Here is a 12,306-nt window from a genome sequence, read left to right on the forward strand (position 1 = left end):
CCATCAAAAAGTTGGCAGGCCAGGTTTGTTTTCCAGGGAAAAGCGCCGTTGTTTGTGTTTGGCCGCCTGTGGCTGGGAGTGGCCGGCTGGCTCCTGAAAAGCTACGATAGGCAGGATGGCTACCAGACCCATGGTGGCAGCAGTGCCGAGTTGGGCTGATTTGATAGTACCAAGTGGCTCCTGAAATCTGCCATCCAGAAGCGGGGCAGCTGAGTTTTGTTTGCCAGAGAAAAGGGCCATGGTTTTTTTTGGGGGGCATATGGCTGGGAGTGGCCGGCTGGCTCCTTAAAATGCTCGATACGCAGGATGGTGACCAGACCCAAGGTGGCACCAGTGCCAAGTTGTGCTGTTTTTGTAGTACCAAGTGCGTCCTGCAATTTGCCATCCAGAAGAGGGGCAGTTGAGTTTTGTTTGCCAGAGAAAAGGGCCGTGGTTTGTGTTTGAGGGCATATGGCTGAGAGTGGCCGGCTGACCCCTGAAAATCCACAATAGGCAGGATGGTTCCCAGAGCCAAGGTGGCACCAGTGCCAAGTCGGGCTAGTTTGATGGTGAAAAGTGGCTCCTGCAATCTGCCATCAAAAAGTTGGCAGGCGAGTTTTGTTTTCCAGGGAAAAGTGCCGTTGATTTTGTTTGGCGGCCTGTGGCTGGGAGTGGCCGGCTGGCTCCTTAGAATCCACGATACGCAGGATGGTTCCCAGACCAGAGGTGGCAGCAGTTCCAAGTCGGGCTGGTTTGATAGTACCAAGTGGCTCCTGCAATCTGCCATCCAGAAGCGGGGCAGCTTACTTTTGTTTGCCAGGGAAACGGGCCGAGTTTTGTGTCTCGGGGCCTATGGCTGGGAGTGACCGGCTGGCTCCTGAAAAGCTACGATAGGCAGGATGGTTACCAGACCCATGGTGGCACCAGTGCCAAGTTGGGCTGATTTGATAGTATCAAGCGGCTCCTGCAATCTGCCATCAAAAAGTTGGCAGGCGAGTTTTGTTTTCCAGGGAAAAGTGCCGTTGATTTTTTTTGGCGGCCTGTGGCTGGGAGTGGCCGGCTGGCTCCTTAGAATCCACGATACGCAGGATGGTTCCCAGACCAGAGGTGGCACCAGTTCCAAGTCGGGCTGGCTTGATAGTACCAAGTGGCTCCTGCAATCTGCCATCCAGAATCGGGGCAGCTTACTTTTGTTTGCAAGGGAAACGGGCCGAGGTTTTGTCTGGGGGCCTATGGCTGGGAGTGACTGGCTGGCTCCTGAAAAGCTACGATATGCAGGATGGTTACAAGACTCATGGTGGCGCCAGTGCCACGTTGGGCTGATTTGATAGTACCAAGCGGCTCCTGCAATCTGCCATGAAAATGTTGGCAGGCGAGTTTTGTTTTCCAGGGGAAAGCGCCGTTGTTTGTGTTTGGGGGCCTATGGCTGGGAGTGGCCGGCTGGCTAATTAGAATCCACGATACGCAGGATGGTTCCCAGACCATGGTGGCACCAGTGCCAAGTCGGGCTAGTTTGATGGTACAAACTGGCTCCTGCAATCTGCCATGAAAAAGTTGGCAGGCGAGTTTTGTTTTCCAGGGAAAAGCGCCATTGTTTGAGTTTGGTGGACTGTGGCTGGGAGTGGCCGGCTGGCTCCTTAGAATCCACGATACGCAGGATGGTTCCCAGACCAGAGGTGGCACCAGTTCCAAGTCGGGCTGGTTTGATAGTACCAAGTGGCTCCTGCAATCTGCCATCCAGAAGCGGGGCAGCTTACTTTTGTTTGCCAGGGAAACGGGCCGAGGTTTGTGTCTGGGGGCCTATGGCTGGGAGTGACCGGCTGGCTCCTGAAAAGCTACGATAGGCAGGATGGTTACCAGACCCATGGTGGCACCAGTGCCAAGTTGGGCTGATTTGATAGTATCAAGCGGCTCCTGCAATCTGCCATCAAAAAGTTGGCAGGCGAGTTTTGTTTTCCAGGGAAAAGTGCCGTTGATTTTTTTTGCTGGCCTGTAGCTGGGAGTGGCCGGCTAGCTCCTTATAATCCACGATACGCAGGATGGTTCCCAGACCAGAGGTGGCACCAGTGCCAAGTCGGGCTGGTTTGATGGTGCAAAGTGGCTCCTGCAATCTGCCATCCAGAAGCAGGGCAGCTGAGTTTTGTTTGCCAGAGAAAAGGGCCGTGGTTTTTTTTGGGGGGCATATGGCTTGGAGTGGCCGGCTGGCTCCTTAAAATGCTCGATACGCAGGATGGTGACCAGACCCAAGGTGGCACCAGTGCCAAGTTGTGCTGTTTTTGTAGTACCAAGTGCGTCCTGCAATTTGCCATCCAGAAGAGGGGCAGTTGAGTTTTGTTTGCCAGAGAAAAGGGCCGTGGTTTGTGTTTGAGGGCATATGGCTGAGAGTGGCCGGCTGACCCCTGAAAATCCACAATAGGCAGGATGGTTCCCAGAGCCAAGGTGGCACCAGTTCCAAGTCGGGCTGGTTTGATAGTAATAAATAGCTCCTGCAATCTGCCATCCAGAAGCGGGGCAGCTTAATCTTGTTTGCCAGGGAAACGGGCCAAGGTTTGTGTCTGGGGGCCTATGGCTGGGAGTGACCGGCTGGCTCCTGAAAAGCTACGATAGGCAGGATGTTTACCAGTCCCATGGTGGCACCAGGGCCAAGTTGGGCTGATTTGATAGTACCAAGCGGCTCCTGCAATCTGCCATCAAAATGTTGGCAGGTGAGTTTTGTTTTCCAGGGAAAAGCGCCGTTGTTTGTGTTTGGGGGCCTATGGCTGGGAGTGGCCGGCTGGCTAATTAGAATCCACGATACGCAGGATGGTTCCCAGACCAGAGGTGGCACCAGTGCCATGTCGGGCTAGTTTGATGGTGCAAAGTGGCTCCTGCAATCTGCCATGAAAATGTTTGCAGGCGAGTTTTGTTTTCCAGGGAAAAGTGCCGTTGTTTGTGTTTGGTGGACTGTGGCTGGGAGTGGCTGGCTGGCTCCTTAGAATCCACGATACGCAGGATGGTTCCCAGACCAGAGGTGGCACCAGTTCCAAGTCGGGCTGGTTTGATAGTAACAAGTGGCTCCTGCAATCTGCCATCCAGAAGCGGGGCAGCTTACTTTTGTTTGCCAGGGAAACGGGCCGAGGTTTGTGTCTGGGGGCCTATGGCTGGGAGTGACCGGCTGGCTCCTGAAAAGCTACGATAGGCAGGATGGTTACCAGACCCATGGTGGCACCAGTGCCAAGTTGGGCTGATTTGATAGTATCAAGCGGCTCCTGCAATCTGCCATCAAAAATATGGCAGGCGAGTTTTGTTTTCCAGGGAAAAGTGCCGTTGATTTTTTTTGGTGGCCTATGGCTGGGAGTGGCCGGCTGGCTCCTTAGAATCCACGATACGCAGGATGGTTCCCAGACCAGAGGTGGCACCAGTTCCAAGTCGGGCTTGTTTGATAGTACCAAGTGGCTCCTGCAATCTGCCATCCAGAAGCGGGGCAGCTTACTTTTGTTTGCCAGGGAAACGGGCCGAGGTTTTGTCTGGGGGCCTATGGCTGGGAGTGACCGGCTGGCTCCTGAAAAGCTACGATAGGCAGGATGGTTACCAGACTCATGGTGGCACCAGTGCCACGTTGGGCTGATTTGATAGTACCAAGCAGCTCCTGCAATCTGCCATCAAAAAGTTGGCAGGCGAGTTTTGTTTTCCAGGGGAAAGCGCCGTTGTTTGTGTTTGGTGGACTGTGGCTGGGAGTGGCCGGCTGGCTCCTTAGAATCCACGATACGCAGGATGGTTCCCAGACCAGAGGTGGCACCAGTTCCAAGTCGGGCTGGTTTGATAGTACCAAGTGGCTCCTGCAATCTGCCATCCAGAAGCGGGGCAGTTTACTTTTGTTTGCCAGGGAAACGGGCTGAGGTTTGTGTCTGGGGGCCTATGGCTGGGAGTGACCGGCTGGCTCCTGAACAGCTACGATAGGCAGGATGGTTACCAGACCCATGGTGGCACCAGTGCCACGTTGGGCTGATTTGATAGTACCAAGCGGCTCCTGCAATCTGCCATCAAAAAGTTGGCAGGCGAGTTTTGTTTTCCAGGGGAAAGCGCAGTTGTTTGTGTTTGGGGGCCTATGGCTGGGAGTGGCCGGCTGGCTCCTTAGAATCCACGATACGCAGGATGGTTCCCAGACCATGGTGGCACCAGTGCCAAGTCGGGCTAGTTTGATGGTGCAAAGTGGCTCCTGCAATCTGCCATGAAAAAGTTGGCAGGCGAGTTTTGTTTTCCAGGGAAAAGTGCCATTGTTTGTGCTTGGTGGGCTGTGGCTGGGAGTGGCCGGCTGGCTCCTTAGAATCCACGATACGCAGGATGGTTCCCCGACCAGAGGTGGCACCAGTTCCAAGTCGGGCTGGTTTGATAGTACCAAGTGGCTCCTGCAATCTGCCATCCAGAAGCGGGGCAGCTTACTTTTGTTTGCCAGGGAAACGGGCCGAGGTTTGTGTCTGGGGGCCTATGGCTGGGAGTGACCGGCTGGCTCCTGAAAAGCTACGATAGGCATGATGGTTACCAGACCCATGGTGGCACCAGTGCCAAGTTGGGCTGATTTGATAGTATCAAGCGGCTCCTGCAATCTGCCATCAAAAAGTTGGCAGGCAAGTTTTGTTTTCCAGGGAAAAGTGCCGTTGATTTTTTTTGGTGGCCTGTGGCTGGGAGTGGCCAGCTGGCTCCTTATAATCCACGATACGCAGGATGGTTCCCAGACCAGAGGTGGCACCAGTGCCAAGTCGGGCTGGTTTGATGGTGCAAAGTGGCTCCTGCAATCTGCCATACAGAAGCGGGGCAGGTGAGTTTTGTTTGCCAGAGAAAAGGGCCGTGGTTTTTTTTGGGGGGCATATGGCTTGGAGTGGCCGGCTGGCTCCTTAAAATCCTCGATACGCAGGATGGTGACCAGACCCAAGGTGGCACCAGTGCCAAGTTGTGCTGTTTTTGTAGTACCATGTGCGTCCTGCAATTTGCCATCCAGAAGAGGGGCAGTTGAGTTTTGTTTGCCAGAGAAAAGGGCCGTGGTTTGTGTTTGAGGGCATATGGCTGAGAGTGGCCGGCTGACCCCTGAAAATCCACAATACGCAGGATGGTTCCCAGAGCCAAGGTGGCACCAGTTCCAAGTCGGGCTGATTAGATAGTACTAAATAGCTCCTGCAATCTGCCATCCAGAAGCGGGGCAGCTTAATTTTGTTTGCCAGGGAAACGGGCCGAGGTTTGTGTCTGGGGGCCTATGGCTGGGAGTGACCGGCTGGCTCCTGAAAAGCTACGATAGGCAGGATGGTTCCCAGACCCATGGTGGCACCAGTGCCAAGTCGGGCTAGTTTGATGGTGAAAAGTGGCTCCTGCAATCTGCCATCAAAAAGTTGGCAGGCGAGTTTTGTTTTCCAGGGAAAAGTGCCGTTGATTTGTTTGGCGGCCTGTGGCTGGGAGTGGCCGGCTGGCTCCTTAGAATCCACGATACGCAGGATGGTTCCCAGACCAGAGGTGGCACCAGTTCCAAGTCGGGCTTGTTTGATAGTACCAAGTGGCTCCTGCAATCTGCCATCCAGAAGCGGGGCAGCTTACTTTTGTTTGCCAGGGAAACGGGCTGAGGTTTGTGTCGGGGGGCCTATGGCTGGGAGTGACCGGCTGGCTCCTGAAAAGTTACGATAGGCAGGATGGTTACCAGACCCATGGTGCACCAGTGCCAAGTTGGGCTGATTTGACAGTATCAAGCGGCTCCTGCAATCTGCCATCAAAAATATGGCAGGCGAGTTTTGTTTTCCAGGGAAAAGTGCCGTTGATTTTTTTTGGTGGCCTATGGCTGGGAGTGGCCGGCTGGCTCCTTAGAATCCACGATACGCAGGATGGTTCCCAGACCAGAGGTGGCACCAGTTCCAAGTCGGGCTTGTTTGATAGTACCAAGTGTCTCCTGCAATCTGCCATCCAGAAGCGGGGCAGCTTACTTTTGTTTGCCAGGGAAACGGGCCGAGGTTTGTGTCTGGGGGCCTATGGCTGGGAGTGACCGGCTGGCTCCTGAAAAGCTACGATAGGCAGGATGGTTACCAGACTCATGGTGGCACCAGTGCCACGTTGGGCTGATTTGATAGTACCAAGCGGCTCCTGCAATCTGCCATCAAAAAGTTGGCAGGCGAGTTTTGTTTTACAGGGGAAAGCGCCGTTGTTTGTGTTTGGTGGACTGTGGCTGGGAGTGGCCGGCTGGCTCCTTAGAATCCACGATACGCAGGATGGTTCCCAGACCAGAGGTGGCACCAGTTCCAAGTCGGGCTTGTTTGATAGTACCAAGTGGCTCCTGCAATCTGCCATCCAGAAGCGGGGCAGCTTACTTTTGTTTGCCAGGGAAACGGGCCGAGGTTTGTGTCTGGGGGCCTATGGCTGGGAGTGACCGGCTGGCTCCTGAAAAGCTACGATAGGCAGGATGGTTACCAGACCCATGGTGGCACCAGTGCCAAGTTGGGCTGATTTGACAGTATCAAGCGGCTCCTGCAATCTGCCATCAAAAATATGGCAGGCGAGTTTTGTTTTCCAGGGAAAAGTGCCGTTGATTTTTTTTGGTGGCCTATGGCTGGGAGTGGCCGGCTGGCTCCTTAGAATCCACGATACGCAGGATGGTTCCCAGACCAGAGGTGGCACCAGTTCCAAGTCGGGCTTGTTTGATAGTACCAAGTGTCTCCTGCAATCTGCCATCCAGAAGCGGGGCAGCTTACTTTTGTTTGCCAGGGAAACGGGCCGAGGTTTGTGTCTGGGGGCCTATGGCTGGGAGTGACCGGCTGGCTCCTGAAAAGCTACGATAGGCAGGATGGTTACCAGACTCATGGTGGCACCAGTGCCACGTTGGGCTGATTTGATAGTACCAAGCGGCTCCTGCAATCTGCCATCAAAAAGTTGGCAGGCGAGTTTTGTTTTACAGGGGAAAGCGCCCTTGTTTGTGTTTGGTGGACTGTGGCTGGGAGTGGCCGGCTGGCTCGTTAGAATCCACGATACGCAGGATGGTTCCCAGACCAGAGGTGGCACCAGTGCCATGTCGGGCTAGTTTGATGGTGCAAAGTGGCTCCTGCAATCTGCCATGAAAAAGTTGGCAGGCGAGTTTTGTTTTCCAGGGAAAAGTGCCGTTGTTTGTGTTTGGTGGACTGTGGCTGGGAGTGGCCGGCCGGCTCCTTAGAATCCACGATACGCAGGATGGTTCCCAGACCAGAGGTGGCACCAGTTCCAAGCCGGGCTGGTTTGATAGTACCAAGTGGCTCCTGCAATCTGCCATCCAGAAGCGGGGCAGCTTACTTTTGTTTGCCAGGGAAACGGGCCGAGGTTTCTGTCTGGGGGCCTATGGCTGGGAGTGACCGGCTGGCTCCTGAACAGCTACAATAGGCAGGATGGTTACCAGACCCATGGTGGCACCAGTGCCAAGTTGGGCTGATTTGATAGTATCAAGCGGCTCCTGCAATCTGCCATGAAAAAGTTGGCAGGCGAGTTTTGTTTTCCAGGGAAAAGTGCCGTTGTTTGTGTTTGGGGGCCTGCGGCTGGGAGTGGCCGGCTGGCACCTTAGAATCCACGATACGCAGGATGGTTCCCAGACCAGAGGTGGCACCAGTTCCAAGTCGGGCTTGTTTGATAGTACCAAGTGGCTCCTGCAATCTGCCATCCAGAAGCGGGGCAGCTTACTTTTGTTTGCAAGGGAAACGGGCCGAGGTTTTTGTCTGGGGGCCTATGTCTGGGAGTGACTGGCTGGCTCCTGAAAAGCTACGATAGGCAGGATGGTTACAAGACTCATGGTGGCGCCAGTGCCACGTTGGGCTGATTTGATAGTACCAAGCGGCTCCTGCAATCTGCCATCAAAAAGTTGGCAGGCGAGTTTTGTTTTCCAGGGGAAAGCGCCGTTGTTTGTGTTTGGTGGACTGTGGCTGGGAGTGGCCGGCTGGCTCCTTAGAATCCACGATACGCAGGATGGTTCCCAGACCAGAGGTGGCACCAGTTCCAAGTCGGGCTGGTTTGATAGTACCAAGTGGCTCCTGCAATCTGCCATCCAGAAGCGGGGCAGCTTACTTTTGTTTGCCAGGGAAACGGGCCGAGGTTTGTGTCTGGGGGCCTATGGCTGGGAGTGACCGGCTGGCTCCTGAAAAGCTACGATAGGCAGGATGGTTACCAGACCCATGGTGGCACCAGTGCCAAGTTGGGCTGATTTGATAGTATCAAGCGGCTCCTGCAATCTGCCATGAAAAAGTTGGCAGGCGAGTTTTGTTTTCCAGGGAAAAGTGCCGTTGATTTTTTTTGGTGGCCTGTGGCTGGGTGTGGCCGGCTGGCACCTTAGAATCCACGATACGCAGGATGGTTCCCAGACCAGAGGTGGCACCAGTGCCAAGTCGGGCTAGTTTGATGGTGCAAAGTGGCTCCTGCAATCTGCCATCCAGAAGCGGGGCAGCTTACTTTTGTTTGCCAGGGAAACGGGCCGAGGTTTTTTCTGGGGGCCTATGGGTGGGACTGTCCAGATGGCTCCTGAAAAGCTACGATAGGCAGGATGGTGACCAGACCCATGGTGGCACCAGTGCCAAGTTGGGCTGGTTTGATAGTACCAAGTGGCTCCTGCAATCTGCCATCAAAAAGTTGGCAGGCGAGTTTTGTTTTCCAGGGAAAAGCGCCGTTGTTTGTGTTTGGGGGCCTGTGGCTGGGAGTGGCCGGCTGGCTCCTTAGAATCCACGATACGCAGGATGGTTCCCAGACAAGAGGTGGCACCAGTGCCAAGTCGGGCTGGTTTGATGGTGCAAAGTGGCTCCTGCAATCTGCCATCAAAATGTTGGCAGGCGAATTTTGTTTTCCCGGGAAAAGCGCCGTTGTTTGTGTTTGGGGGCCTGTGGCTGGGAGTGGCCGGCTGGCTAATTAGAATCCACGATACGCAGGATGGTTCCCAGACCAGAGGTGGCACCAGTGCCAAGTCGGGCTAGTTTGATGGTGCAAAGTGGCTCCTGCAATCTGCCATTAAAAAGTTGGCAGGCCAGTTTTGTTTTCCAGGGAAAAGCGCCGTTGTTTGTGTTTGGGGTTCTGTGGCTGGGAGTGGCCAGCTGGCTCCTTAGAATCCACGATACGCAGGATGGTTCCCAGACCAGAGGTGGCACCAGTGCCAAGTCGGGCTGGTTTGATGGTGCAAAGTGGCTCCTGCAATCTGCCATCCAGAAGCGGGGTAGCATACTTTTGTTTGCCAGGGAAACCGGCAGTGCTTTGTGTCTGGGGCCTATGGCTGGGAGTGACCGGCTGGCTCCTGAAAAGCTACGATAGGCAGGATGGTTACCAGACCCATGGTGGAACCAGTGCCAAGTTGGGCTGATTTGATAGTACCAAGTGGTTCCTGCAATCTGCCATCAAAAAGTTGGCAGGCGAGTTTTGCTTTCCAGGGAAAAGCGCCGTTGTTTGTGTTTGGGGTCCTGTGGCTGGGAGTGGCCGGCTGGCTCCTTAGAATCCACGATACGCAGGATGGTTCCCAGACCAGTGGTGGCACCAGTGCCAAGTTGGGCTGGTTTGATACCACAAAGTGGCTCCTGCAATCTGCCATCCAGAAGCGGGGCAGCTTACTTTTGTTTGCCAAGGAAACAGGCCGTGGTTTGTGTCGGGGGGCCTATGGCTGGGAGTGACCGGCTGGCTCCTGAAAAGCTACGATAGGCAGGATGGTGACCAGACCCATGGTGGCACCAGTGCCAAGTTGGGCTGGTTTGATAGTACCAAGCGGCTCCTGCAATCTGCCATCAAAAAGTTGGCAGGCGAGTTCTGTTTTCCAGGGAAAAGCGCCGTTGTTTTTGTTTGGGGGCCTGTCGCTGGGAGTGGCCGGCTGGCTCCTGAAAAGCTACGATAGGCAGGATGGCTACCAGACCCATGGTGGCACCAGTGCCAAGTTGGGCTGGTTTGATAGTACCAAGTGGCTCCTGCAATCTGCCATCCAGAAGCGGGGCAGCTTACTTTTGTTTGCCAGGGAAACGGGCCGAGGTTTGTGTCTGGGGGCCTATGTCTGGGAGTGACCGGCTGGCTCCTGAAAAGCTACGATAGGCAGGATGGTTACCAGACTCATGGTGGCACCAGTGCCACGTTGGGCTGATTTGATAGTACCAAGCGGCTCCTGCAATCTGCCATCAAAAAGTTGGCAGGCGAGTTTTGTTTTACAGGGGAAAGCGCCCTTGTTTGTGTTTGGTGGACTGTGGCTGGGAGTGGCCGGCTGGCTCGTTAGAATCCACGATACGCAGGATGGTTCCCAGACCAGAGGTGGCACCAGTGCCATGTCGGGCTAGTTTGATGGTGCAAAGTGGCTCCTGCAATCTGCCATGAAAAAGTTGGCAGGCGAGTTTTGTTTTCCAGGGAAAAGTGCCGTTGTTTGTGTTTGGTGGACTGTGGCTGGGAGTGGCCGGCCGGCTCCTTAGAATCCACGATACGCAGGATGGTTCCCAGACCAGAGGTGGCACCAGTTCCAAGTCGGGCTGGTTTGATAGTACCAAGTGGCTCCTGCAATCTGCCATCCAGAAGCGGGGCAGCTTACTTTTGTTTGCCAGGGAAACGGGCCGAGGTTTGTGTCTGGGGGCCTATGGCTGGGAGTGACCGGCTGGCTCCTGAAAAGCTACGATAGGCAGGATGGTTACCAGACCCATGGTGGCACCAGTGCCAAGTTGGGCTGATTTGACAGTATCAAGCGGCTCCTGCAATCTGCCATCAAAAATATGGCAGGCGAGTTTTGTTTTCCAGGGAAAAGTGCCGTTGATTTTTTTTGGTGGCCTATGGCTGGGAGTGGCCGGCTGGCTCCTTAGAATCCACGATACGCAGGATGGTTCCCAGACCAGAGGTGGCACCAGTTCCAAGTCGGGCTTGTTTGATAGTACCAAGTGTCTCCTGCAATCTGCCATCCAGAAGCGGGGCAGCTTACTTTTGTTTGCCAGGGAAACGGGCCGAGGTTTGTGTCTGGGGGCCTATGGCTGGGAGTGACCGGCTGGCTCCTGAAAAGCTACGATAGGCAGGATGGTTACCAGACTCATGGTGGCACCAGTGCCACGTTGGGCTGATTTGATAGTACCAAGCGGCTCCTGCAATCTGCCATCAAAAAGTTGGCAGGCGAGTTTTGTTTTACAGGGGAAAGCGCCCTTGTTTGTGTTTGGTGGACTGTGGCTGGGAGTGGCCGGCTGGCTCGTTAGAATCCACGATACGCAGGATGGTTCCCAGACCAGAGGTGGCACCAGTGCCATGTCGGGCTAGTTTGATGGTGCAAAGTGGCTCCTGCAATCTGCCATGAAAAAGTTGGCAGGCGAGTTTTGTTTTCCAGGGAAAAGTGCCGTTGTTTGTGTTTGGTGGACTGTGGCTGGGAGTGGCCGGCCGGCTCCTTAGAATCCACGATACGCAGGATGGTTCCCAGACCAGAGGTGGCACCAGTTCCAAGCCGGGCTGGTTTGATAGTACCAAGTGGCTCCTGCAATCTGCCATCCAGAAGCGGGGCAGCTTACTTTTGTTTGCCAGGGAAACGGGCCGAGGTTTCTGTCTGGGGGCCTATGGCTGGGAGTGACCGGCTGGCTCCTGAACAGCTACGATAGGCAGGATGGTTACCAGACCCATGGTGGCACCAGTGCCAAGTTGGGCTGATTTGATAGTATCAAGCGGCTCCTGCAATCTGCCATGAAAAAGTTGGCAGGCGAGTTTTGTTTTCCAGGGAAAAGTGCCGTTGTTTGTGTTTGGGGGCCTGCGGCTGGGAGTGGCCGGCTGGCACCTTAGAATCCACGATACGCAGGATGGTTCCCAGACCAGAGGTGGCACCAGTTCCAAGTCGGGCTTGTTTGATAGTACCAAGTGGCTCCTGCAATCTGCCATCCAGAAGCGGGGCAGCTTACTTTTGTTTGCAAGGGAAACGGGCCGAGGTTTTTGTCTGGGGGCCTATGTCTGGGAGTGACTGGCTGGCTCCTGAAAAGCTACGATAGGCAGGATGGTTACAAGACTCATGGTGGCGCCAGTGCCACGTTGGGCTGATTTGATAGTACCAAGCGGCTCCTGCAATCTGCCATCAAAAAGTTGGCAGGCGAGTTTTGTTTTCCAGGGGAAAGCGCCGTTGTTTGTGTTTGGTGGACTGTGGCTGGGAGTGGCCGGCTGGCTCCTTAGAATCCACGATACGCAGGATGGTTCCCAGACCAGAGGTGGCACCAGTTCCAAGTCGGGCTGGTTTGATAGTACCAAGTGGCTCCTGCAATCTGCCATCCAGAAGCGGGGCAGCTTACTTTTGTTTGCCAGGGAAACGGGCCGAGGTTTGTGTCTGGGGGCCTATGGCTGGGAGTGACCGGCTGGCTCCTGAAAAGCTACGATAGGCAGGATGGTTAC

The sequence above is a fragment of the Melospiza melodia genome, unplaced genomic scaffold, assembly GCF_035770615.1.
Source record: "Melospiza melodia melodia isolate bMelMel2 unplaced genomic scaffold, bMelMel2.pri scaffold_35, whole genome shotgun sequence".
Lineage (NCBI taxonomy): Eukaryota > Metazoa > Chordata > Aves > Passeriformes > Passerellidae > Melospiza > Melospiza melodia.